General features: G+C 42.6%; 1 protein-coding gene across 1 annotated transcript in view; it reads left to right on the forward strand.

Annotated features, from left to right (window-relative positions):
* Window positions 1-1,011: 1,011 nt before the first annotated feature.
* LOC134220378 (F-box/LRR-repeat protein 16) overlaps window positions 1,012-12,241 on the forward strand; it is a 197,534-nt gene continuing 186,304 nt past the window's right edge. The window contains exon 1 of the mRNA XM_062699425.1: window positions 1,012-1,194. The gene's annotated coding sequence lies outside the window, so the exon portion shown is untranslated. The remainder of the gene's footprint in view (window positions 1,195-12,241) is intronic.

Consider the following 12,241-nt stretch of genomic DNA (forward strand, 5'->3'; position numbering starts at 1 on the left):
TCAAACGACGATTTGACGAATCTGATAGCTCTCCCACGCAAACCAACACCATCAATAGGTAGGTGAAGAACTCCGCTATCTGTTGATGGTGTTGGTTTGCGTGGGAGAGCTATCAGATTCGTCAAATCGTCGTTTGAATTTTTGTTTACAAAAGCAGATAAGTCGTTTTGAAAATTTTGTCTTGAATTAATTGGTGCATATTCCCCGCCATCCACTCCTAACTTCACTTTTCTGGTGGGAGGCTGAAACTTGCATTTGAAGCGTTACCTACACAGCGGAGTGAGGAAATTAGGAGGGTATTCGTTGAATCAAAATTTGTATGAAGCTGAACCATTGCAAATCTTATTCCGTGATACATCACGTAAAGATGTTTCTCTAGCATTAAGGGCTACCATGAGCTTCATATTGCCAAATATCCTTTACCTCAAGTATAACTAGGAGAATTGTTCCGTTTTACATCTTACTGAACATATATTCATCTCATCGCAAAACATAGAACTATAGCCATCTTTTCGCTTCTTTTTCCTAACAAGCGTGCTCACTGCTGAAAAAATAACAAAAATAACTAACAAATCATTTTTTGTTTCTTTGCTTTGTTTTTGATTGGACGAATATGAGAGCTATAAGATGAAGTACCGAATAGTTCCTCTACGTTATGCAAGGATGGCTTATAAGGAAACGAAATAAAAACTTTCTCAAGAGCACCTTCTTTTTCCACCTTGCATTTGCAAGGACTCAGGTAGCGAGTTAGGATACGTTGGCTTTCGGTTAGGATGCACATCAAACACGTGGCATCTCCACTACATTCGCACGACATGGTGGGCGCGAAATCTTGTCTCCAAGGATTCGCCCATTTTACCGCCCGACCTGCATACTCGAGAAAAGGGAAGCGGGCGGGCGGTCGTGTGCGCGCGCATACCCCCTGCTTCGGGCGAATATCCTTTTGTGATGATGTGTGGAAAGCCTCGCACCACGGCATAGCCAGTGTTCCGGCGATGAGACTTTTCCGTTCGGCTCTCTGTACGGGATAGATCGCGACGCAGGAAAGTCGTATTTTTGTCGCGTTCCTTTCGAGTGTCTTTCCTCCATGGACGGTGTCGTTGGAAAAATAGATTATCCATTTTAGTGCGTGGCCCAGTGCATCAATCTGATAAGCACATAGTTAGCGTTTTACCATAAAGGTCCCAAGTGCTGGTAAGAATACTATTATTGTGGTTAGGGAAAACATCATTGGTGAAAACGATAGTAACATGAAGGAAAAATCGAATTTTCATCCTGTCTTGTTGGAGGTTCATCAGGATTATAAAAGATTGGCCCTGGCTACTAACACTTACGCAGGAGCAGCCTATTGAACAGCACTTATACTGTCGAGTGCCATTGTTCGTGGCACATGACATTGGGGATGGCAGTGTGCGAAAATTATTGCACAGAAATCGTAATCCTTAGTCTGCATTCTGCAATGGTGTTGGGGAAAATGACTTTGAGACTGGTGCGTTTGTAGTAATTTGTGGTTACTGGTAAATAGTGATGCTGGGAGACGCTTATGACATATGATAAACATAACATGACGATAAAGCTGAATCATTCCGGAGATTTGAAATTAATCCAAACGGAGCTCTAGTCAAATAATTTGAACTGAACTCAATATCTGCATTCAATGTGAACAATTGTGAGTAAATCAATATGATTATAATGTTCTGTTATTGAAGAAAACAAAACAAAAGCTTGACTACATGGCCTTCATAAGATCATCTATTGCCTTTTACAAACCAGAAAATACCTTAAATGTTTATTTTAATTTAACAACTACTATTTTTTGACAATCATCGAAAAATCATTAAAAGCATAGAATGTCGTACACATATATAGAGTCTGTCAGTGGCTGAGCATGTTCACATATATATTCACATGTAAGCTAGCAATTAACCTTGAGGGCACATATTAACGTGATAGTAGTAGAAAGTGTCTCACAGTGCTACATTGGAATCAACAATATCCTCGCATCATTTTTTTAAAACGTTTGTGGTTTTTACTAATTTTATTAAATCAACTCAGCAATGCCGACTATGCTTGGAGGTTCCCAACAAACGATTTAAGCTGAACAAACACTAAGTGTACTGAAAGGCTATATCAGCGGTTCTCAACCTGGGGTACGTGTCCCCCTGGGGGTACCTTCGCTGGTTTCAGGGGATACCTGAGACAAAAATGCATAATGGCTGATGTTGTATTGAATTTCAAACATAAATAAAAAATCCATCATTATATAATAACAAAGTGGAACACAACGCAAGTTTTCATCGATATTAGGGCATTGTCATCTACAAATTATGTTGACACATAGGGTAGAAGCACTATATTTCGCCACCCTAAATATACGCAAAATTGTCGCAAAATCCAAAAAATCTAATTCCTGAGAGGTGTTGGGATTATCTGATTTAATAATGACGATCAATTTTTGCTAATTTATATAAATATGCCGTTTATGTAGCAAATATTCTGATTCATTTTTGGCCACACATTTTCAATTTTCGCCACCTCCGTGATCTAGTTTTCGCCACCCCTTTCTTGTCCTCTTGAAATTATAGTTTAAACGGATATTGAATCCACTAACGCCCGGAGTTTAGGCAATACATATTGCTTATCGGATTCTTGAACAAATTGATGTTTCGGGAACAGTAGGTTGTTGGTCCAGGGTTCCCTATCCACCGGGATGGGGCTGCCATCTTAGGTATAGTTTCCGGGGAATAGCATTTCATACTCAGCCGTAGGAAGCCAGAACAGACGCTGTTGGAGCCGCACCTCCTTGGTGATACATATTGCGTGCCCACAAAATCTGTTTTAAATAGACGAATTCAAAAAATAAGAAGAAGACAACCGATGCTGTAATTTGACCGAAAGCGTCATTAGGCCGAATGGGTCATTTGGCCGAAAGGGTGTTTTGGCCGAAAGTCATTCGGCCGAATGGGTCATTTGGCCGAAAGGGCCGTTTGACCGAAAGGGTCGTTTGGCCGAAAGGGTAGTTTGGCCGAAAGGGTCATTTGACCGAAAGGATCATTAGGCCGAAAGGGTAGTTTGGCCGTAAGGGTCATTTGGCCGAAAGGATCATTAGGCCGAAAGGGTTATTTGGCCGAATGGGTCATTTGGCCGAAAGGGTCATTTAGGTCATTTAGCCGAAAGGGTCATTTAACCGAAGGGTCATTTGGCCGAAAGGGTCATTTGGCCAAAAGGGTCGTTTGGCCGAAAGGGTCATTTGGCTTAAAGGGTCATTTGGCTTAAAGGGTCGTTTGGCCAAAAGGGTCATTTGGCCGAATAGGTCATTTGAAAAGAGAGAAATTAGAAATGAGAAGAGAGACGTCTCACTTCTCACTCTTCATTTTTCTCTTCACGCTGTAAAAAGTGAGAAGCGCGAAATGAGTAGTGAGACGTCTCACTACCCACTTTGCAGACGTCTCACTTCTCAATCCTCATTTCTTCACGACCCTTTCGGCCGAATGGGTTTCGACCAAATGACCCTTCCCCCATCTGCCCTAAATGATGTTTGAAATCCAATGGTTTTTTTTTAGAAAACTGTGTAGCCCAACTGCCCAGCATATAGGGGAACTGTTCCGTTTTCCATCTCACTAAACATATATTCATCTCATTGCAAAACAAAGAAATACAGCACCAATTTCGTCGCTTATTTTTGTTAACACGCGTGCTCACTGGTGAAAAAAATCACAAAAATATGAAACAAACCAAATTCCTTTTCATTGCTTTGTTTTTGATGGGATGAAAATAGGAGCTATGGCAGCGGTTCTCAACCTGGGGTACATGTACCCCTAGTGGTACCTTCGCTGGACCCAGGGGGTACCTCGAACAAAAATGCGTAATGTCGGATGAATTACAATTTTATTCAAAACTTATTGATAAAGTTTTGATAATTTTTTATTTTTTTATTTCAAAACCTTGTCTTGTTACATAATAATATGCAAGGCGATTAGGAAATCATGGCTCATTGAATCCTGCCCTCCACAACCAATAGAATGGATGAAAGGCTGCATGACAAAAGATCAAAAGGGAAAAACCTGGAACAATTTATTTATTTATTACCAGACTAAGGCCAGGGTATCCTGTGCTGTACATAAAAGTCTTCTCCATTCAGCTCGGTCCATGGCTGCACGTCACCAACCACGCAGTCTGCGGAAGGTCCGCAAATCGTTCTCCACATGATCGATCCATCTTGCCCGCTGTGCACCTCGCCTTCTTGTTCCCGTCGGATCGTTGTCGTGAACCATTTTCACCGGGTTACTGTCCGACATTCTGGCTACGTGCCCGGCCCACTACAGTCTTCCGATTTTCGCTGTGTGAACGATATGGATGGTTCATGATTCACTCGAACGAAACCGTGTATGCAATCTACCTGATCAAAACAGAATGTTGAATAATATCTTAAGAATATGTTTCTTGACTAAAATCTAGAGTCTGTGAGATTATTTTCATCGGCTTTTTTCGGTTCACCGAGAGAAGCCGATGAACATAATCTCACATGATTAGAATTGGTGATGATCTCTTTTAAACATTAAATCTAGAGTCTACAGATTTGGAACCCTCCATCTGAGAGACATGAAAACCGGAAGCATCCTCCTACGCTTTTCGGCAGCCTCTTTCCAAGCAGCAGGACCCCTTTCAAGTGACCTGGAAGCCTCATTTTAAGAGGTTCGAAAACATTCTTTCAGGAGGCTTGGAAGCCTTCTTTCACCCGTTTTTGTCTAAACTATCTTTTTTTCTGCTTCTTTTAATAGCTTCGGAAGGATCTTTTCAAAGTACACGGAAAGCATTTTTTAGAAGGCTCGAAAGCCTCCTTTTAATAGGCTCTGAAGTCTCCTTTCTAGAGGCCTGGAAGTCTTTTTTTAAGATTTCTTCTTAAAATTTTATTTTTTCTTTTCTCCTTATTTTAAAAGGCTCGGAAAGCTCTTTTCAAAAGGTTTGGAAGGCTCCTTTCAAGATGCTTGAAAGCCCTCCCTTAAAGAGGATCGGAATTCTTCTTTCAAAAGGCTTGGAAAAGTACTCTCGAAAGTCTCAGAAGCGTCCATTCAAGATACTCCGAAGCCTCTTTTCAAATGGCTTGAAAGCCTTATTTGAAAAACTCGGAAGACTCCCTAGCAGCACAAATCTTACTGCTTTGGTTGCAGCAGCACTTATGTGACTCGATTTAGTCATATATGAGTTACAGAAACTCTTGTATGACAAGTGTGTTACTCGAAAAAAGCTCGAAAGCCCTCTTTCAAGAGGCTCGAAAGCCTCCATTCAAGGGGCTCGAAAGCCTCTTTTCACCAGGCTTGGAAGATTTCTTTTAAAAGATTCAGAAGACTCTTTTAAAAAGGTTTGGAAGGTTCCTTTCAAGAGTCTCGGAAGCCTCCTTTCGAGTGGTTCGGAAGCCACGTTTCAAAAGGCTCGAAGAAGCCTCCCTTTAGGAGGCTCGGATTTTTTCCTTCAAAAGGCTTAGAAGCGTCCATTCAAGATACTCCAATGCGTCCTTTTAAGTGGCTAAAAAGCCACCATTCAAGAGGCTCGGAAGGCTCAATACTCCAAAGCCTCCTTTCAGAGGGCCCAAAAGCCGCCATTCAATAGGCTCATAGGACTCTTTTCAAGAAGCTTAGAATCCTCCTATGTAATCCAATTTCGTTAGCTTAGAATCCTCCTTTCAAGAGCTCTAAAGGCTCGAGAGGCTTGGATGCGTATTTCAAAAGGCTCAGAAGCTTCCTTTCAAGATATTCAGAAGCCTCCTTTTAAGTGGCTCGGAAGCCTTCCATAAAATGGCTCGTATGGTCTTTCAAGAGTCTCGAAAGCATTTTTTCAAGAGGTTTGAAAGCCTACTACCCTTGAAGGGGTTTAGATGCATTCTTTCAAGAGGCTCGGAACCCTTTCTTCAAGGGGTTCGGAATTATATTTCCAATAGGCTTGGAAGCATACTTTCAGGCAACTAAGAGACGTCCTTTCAAGATGCTAGGAAGATTTCTTTTAAGTTACTCGAAAACCGTCTTTCAAGAGACTCAGAACCCTTTCTTCAAGAGGCTCGAAAGAGACGCAGAATCCTAGATTCAATACGCTCGGAAGCCTTCAATAGTCAAAAAAGTTCTGTGCTCGATGTATGCACCTTATTTGAATTATGAAGTTTAAAAGAAAATTAAAATTTCATAAAAGTTTATGGAGAACCACATATTCCGTTGGTTTTCAGGTCCATTTTTCATACATCTTAAGAGTTACGATTATTTTCATTTACACCAAAAAACCTAGGGGTACCTCAATTAATGCAAAAGTTCGAAGGGGTACCTCTCAAGAAAAAGGTTGAGAACCGCTGAGCTATGGGATGAAGTGCCGAACCGTTCCCCTAATACAGAATTCTTAAATTTAACATCAATGTCTCAGTTCTATAGTTTGAAAATATCAAACTATAACAACCATCGGACCATGACTGGATTCAAGAGCCATGTATATCATGATATCATGAGATATCATGTATAATAAATGGTGTTTGAAGTAGTTACTTGATAAATCATTATCCTACCCTATTCAAACACTTGACACATTGACTGTAAATATTGTAGTCATTGAAGTAAAAAGTAGGCATTGAATTTAAAACACAAATGAAAAGTAAAGACAGCTAGTAAACGCAAAGTGTCCAGTGTCATATGTTTGTGTGTTAACTATAATTGTATCCTGGGAGGGAGAAACAGATACGAAAAATGTGTGTGTCAAGCCGAGCCGAAATCTAGCTGTCAGTGTGAGCCGAAAACGAAACTATCGGCAAGCAAATTTTTGAAGGCAATATAACAACAATAACACGCAAAATAGAATTTAGTCTTTTCAGGTGGCGCCTACGTTGATTGTTCTTCTTGTTGAAAATTTACTTGTTGCATGACGACAGTACATAATTAATTTGATGTGTAGTATCGAGAGCTCCCTCCCAGATTGTATCATAGTAACTGTGCTCAAACTGCAAATCGCAATAAATAAAGTAAGATCAGCGCAATATAAAACAAATCGATCCCCTCTCAAGATGCGTAATGAACTATTTACAGTGGTGATCCAGTGAATTGGCCTGCTTTCAAACATTGAGTCTAATAAGGGTCTATTCACAAATTACGTAACGCTTCTGGGGGAGGGGGGAGGTCCAACTTGCGTTATACTTTGTTACACTAAAAGGTGGGGGAGGGGTGGGTACTACCAAATGTTACGCATAACGCGAATAAAAATTTATTTTAAAGGTTTTTTGAATCACTGATTGAAGTAATTGCTAATATGTATGTCTTGATCAAAACCATCCTAGCTTTTGTAGTTTTTACATTTTATCTCAGAGCATGCTATTTTGATGTATTTTTTTTGGGAATCCTAGAAAACAGTGAGTTTTATTAGAATAATTATTGCTAAATTTCAAGGCATTTTTGTCTCACGATGTATATTTACGACTTCTACAGATTATATATATATTTTTTTGTCTTTATTATCGAGACTAGATACAGATTATATTATTTTATGGAATGACCTCGGGAAAGACGCTTTTATTGGTATTGTATTTCATGATTAGATCATCCAAACCAAGCCAAAGTTAATAAAGGCAACCCATAGAGTTTTCATTCGAAGTAATTGCCTTTTAGCTCATCCACTCCAACCACATTAAACAGTTCAATTTAAAAATAATTTGTCTATCGTTATCGTTCTAGTCATTACCCAATTCATGCACATAGTTGGACAGTTATGCGTAATAACACCAAGTAAATATTGTATTTCTCGACAGATCAGTCCCTCTAAACTAAAATTTGAATGGCCATGGTCGCAAATTCTATTTTCGTTTTTACTAGCTGCATTCTTGATATCCTTGGTTTTAATCATGTGCCGTTCCTATTATAACAGTGTTCAATAAATACCAAAACCCACATGCTTCATGCCACAAGAAAAAAATGGCTTCAAAGTTTCCTCAGTTACGCGTTATATAGGGGAGGGATGGAGTACTAAAAATGTTACTTTTTGTTACGAGGGGGAGGGAGGGGGTCAAAAACTCGGATTTATGCGTTATGTAATTTGTGAACAGATCCTAATAACGTTTATTGGACCGGTCGTTCTCCACGGACACGAGTCTTAGACCACATTCACTGGGGACAACTTAAGGTCTATTAAAAAAGCGACGCGTTCTGGTGATGATAGGGTGAACATGGATAATAAGCAAGTGTTTTTTTTGGGAGAACCATCCATCGTTCATACCGCGAAAACCGAACTACTGCGGTGGGGCCGGGTACATAGTAAGCATGTCAGTTAAAATCCAATGATGTTTTTGGATCAAGTCGAAGATAATATGCCTAAATAGTCATGGACCGACCACAATGGAGACAATTTTTATGTTCTGTACAGCCCTTCTCCTTTTTAATGGCTCTATGGTGTTCCATTAGCATTACCAGAGCTATTAATTGAAAGCTGCTCTATTCCTGCCATTACATGAATACATCTTATGTAGCACACACAACAGATCCACCATGCCCAAGGAGTCGAGCATGTTTCACACCCGATAACATTTTTGGCCAGATCGAGAACCGAGCTCGCCGTCTCCAGATTGACAATCTGACGTTAAGGGTAGTGGGTCGCGTGGTTAGTGTTGATACTCGATATGATATGGTAAAACTATTACACATAATGACACTAGAATGATTGCAAGATAATCTTTTCTATGTCGTCCAAGGTAACTCTATGGCGCATTCCAAGAATTCTTGTCGCCATAAATTTCAAATTCTTGTAAAAACCAATCACCAAAATAGCGTAAACAACGAAAATACTAAGAGCAGCTAGTAAAGATTAGCATCATCACACAGCAGTACAAGTCAAGTTGCAATTAGGTAATAGATCGAATAAATTTTCTGCTATGTATTCTTCGAACCATTATTTGGACATCAATCACCGATCAAGATCTCTTAATTTACTTACCCCACTTTTTTGTTTACACTCTACGATTGCTCATCGCATCGTTTTCCACCCACGACGAAAAAAATGTCGCACCGACCCACTCTCCCCCCAAGCAACCAGAAGTTCGGATAAGAAGGGCTATTTTGGCTTAATCAGCTCTCATTTTAAGTATTTTTTTGTATGTAACGGAACTTTAAGTGAACTTTAAAGTTCCGTTAATGATGCTTGGAACTTGATGTGAACCATAGTGAACCAATTAGTTCGGTTAAGAGTAAATTTAAGTAAAATCTGAACTTCTGGTTGCTTGGGCCGCCTCGGACGAAATGCTTTACGATTTTCTTGTTGACGGAAAGGAGAATCACCCTCGAGCTTGCGATTTTCCGTACCGTCGACGTTGTTTTCTGGGTGGTTAGGCAGCATGCTTCGTTCGCATTTTTCGTCTGTGTTTTGCCGAATATTTTCCCAACCCATCGCCCATCATTTTCGCTGCGTTGCGTCTTCTCTCGGCGCGAAAAAGGTAGCTCTTTATATACCTATACCGAACTTCTATACGTGCTCAAAAAGAGTTACTAACCTCAACGGCTGCGACGTCGTCGGTCGTCGAGTAGAATTTTGTCACATGGTGGATTCGAGCGAGCAACCAACACCAAGCAAAACGGAAGAGTTCAAAGATACGCGCGGGGGTAATGATCGTTACTGCTGCGAAGCATGCAACATTCGAAATCTGAGGATATCGGGGCGCGTAATAATATATCTGCTAAAAGCAGTTAACACCACTGGAAGGCACTGGTATGATACCGAAGTTAGTCAATTAATGGATTTATATTGACTATTTGACATATCCATAGTGGACATGTCATTCAGAATGGCTGCCTTGCGGCTTACCAACACAGTCAAACAATCAACCACCCCACCCACCCCGATATGCACAGACAAATTTAATTCATATATTGCCTACATACCTGACCATCTTCTCACTAAAAAAGTAAATCTGGACTTACTTCTAAGTTCAATCTATGCGGCGATATGATGATATTACCACATAGCGCTAATTTAGGGAAGATAAATAAGCAAGTGAACAAAGTGAAAAAAATCCCCCCCGTAACGCACTATGCCAACGACGTCGCCGGCTTCAACAATCTGCACGTCGTCGGTAGCGTCGTATGCAAGCAATCATTGATCAGCAGCAGACAGCGGGCAGCAGTGACTATGTCCAAGGGCTTGACGATCCCTCCCCAGGCCATCTGCGAGTTGTGGGGCTTGCCTAGGATGTGGTGGGGTTTGACAGTGGGCCCTGTTAAACCTCTATAAAAAGCTGCATGTATCCGCAAGTAGGCTCCACCAAAGCGACCGTGTGCCGCTCAAAGCGCACAAGCCCAAGTCCTGGTGTTAGGTGGGACGCTAAACAGCCCTGACACGACGGCCCTCCGACGAGACAGGAGGTTTGCGCAGGCCCAATAAGCCGCCTAGAAAACCAATCATTACGAACAATATAAGAGATAATGCGACTCGATATAATCGGCAAAGACCTAGGCGACGAATACAGGATCACGATTGGAAGCTTGGAACATGGAATTGCAAGTCGCTAGGTTTCGCAGGTTGCGACAGGATGATCTACGATGAATTACATCCCCGCAACTTCGACGTCGTGGCGCTGCAGGAGATTTGCTGGACAGGACAGAAAGTGTGGAAAAGCGGGCATCGAGCGGCTACCTTCTACCAAAGCTGTGGCACCACCAACGAGCTGGGAACCGGCTTCATAGTGCTGGGTAAGATGCGCCAACGCGTGATTGGGTGGCAGCCAATCAACGCAAGGATGTGCAAGCTGAGGATTAAAGGCCGTTTCTTCAACTATAGCATCATCAACGTGCACTGCCCACACGAAGGGAGACCCGACGACGAGAAAGAAGCGTTCTACGCACAGCTGGAGCAGACATACGATGGATGCCCACTGCGGGACGTTAAAATCGTCATCGGTGACATGAACGCACAGGTAGGAAGGGAGGAAATGTATAGACCGGTCATCGGACCGGATAGTCTGCACACCGTATCGAATGACAACGGCCAACGATGCATAAACTTCGCAGCCTCCCGCGGAATGGTAGTCCGAAGCACCTTCTTCCCCGCAAAAATATCCACAAGGCCACATGGAGATCACCTAACCAAGAAACGGAAAACCAAATCGACCACGTTCTAATCGACGGTAAATTCTTCTCCGACATCACGAACGTCCGCACTTACCGCAGTGCGAATATTGAATCCGACCACTACCTCGTTGCAGTATGCCTGCGCTCAAAACTCTCGACGGTGTACAACACGCGTCGAAGTCGGACGCCGCGGCTTAACATTGGGCGGCTACAAGACGCTAGACTAGCCCAAGAATACGCGCAGCAGCTGGAAGTGGCACTTCCAACGGAAGAGCAGCTAGGCGCAGCATCTCTTGAAGATGGCTGGAGAGATATTCGATCCGCCATTGGTAGCACCGCAACCGCTGCACTTGGCACGGTGCCCCCGGATCAGAGAAACGACTGGTATGACGGCGAATGTGAGCAGTTAGTGGAAGAGAAGAATGCAGCATGGGCGAGATTGCTGCAACACCGCACGAGGGCGAACGAGGCACGATATAAACAGGCGCGGAACAGACAAAACTCGATTTTCCGGAGGAAAAAGCGCCAGCAGGAAGATCGAGACCGTGAAGAAACGGAGCAACTGTACCGCGCTAATAACACACGAAAGTTCTATGAGAAGTTAAACCGATCACGTAAGGGCCACGTGCCACAGCCCGATATGTGTAAGGACATAAACGGGAACCTTCTTACGAACGAGCGTGAGGTGATCCAAAGGTGGCGGCAGCACTACGAAGAACACCTGAATGGCGATGTGGCTGACGAAGATGGCGGTATGGTGATAGACCTGGGAGAACGCGCGCAGGACATAATTCTACCGGCTCCGGATCTCCAGGAAATCCAGGAGGAGATTGGCCGGCTCAAGAACAACAAAGCCCCTGGGGTTGACCAACTACCAGGAGAGCTATTTAAACACGGTGGTGAGGCACTGGCTAGAGCGCTGCACTGGGTAATTACCAAGATTTGGGAGGAGGAAGTTTTGCCGCAGGAGTGGATGGAAGGGCGATAAGCTGGATTGTAGCAACTACCGCGCAATCACATTGCTAAACGCCGCCTACAAGGTACTCTCCTAAATATCCTAAATATCCTAAATAGTTCGTGGGACAGTACCAGGCGGGTTTTATGGGCGAACGCTCCACCACGGACCAGGTGTTTGCCATTCGCCAAGTACTAAATGCCGC

Source organism: Armigeres subalbatus, chromosome 3 (assembly GCF_024139115.2).
Source record: "Armigeres subalbatus isolate Guangzhou_Male chromosome 3, GZ_Asu_2, whole genome shotgun sequence".
Taxonomy (NCBI): domain Eukaryota; kingdom Metazoa; phylum Arthropoda; class Insecta; order Diptera; family Culicidae; genus Armigeres; species Armigeres subalbatus.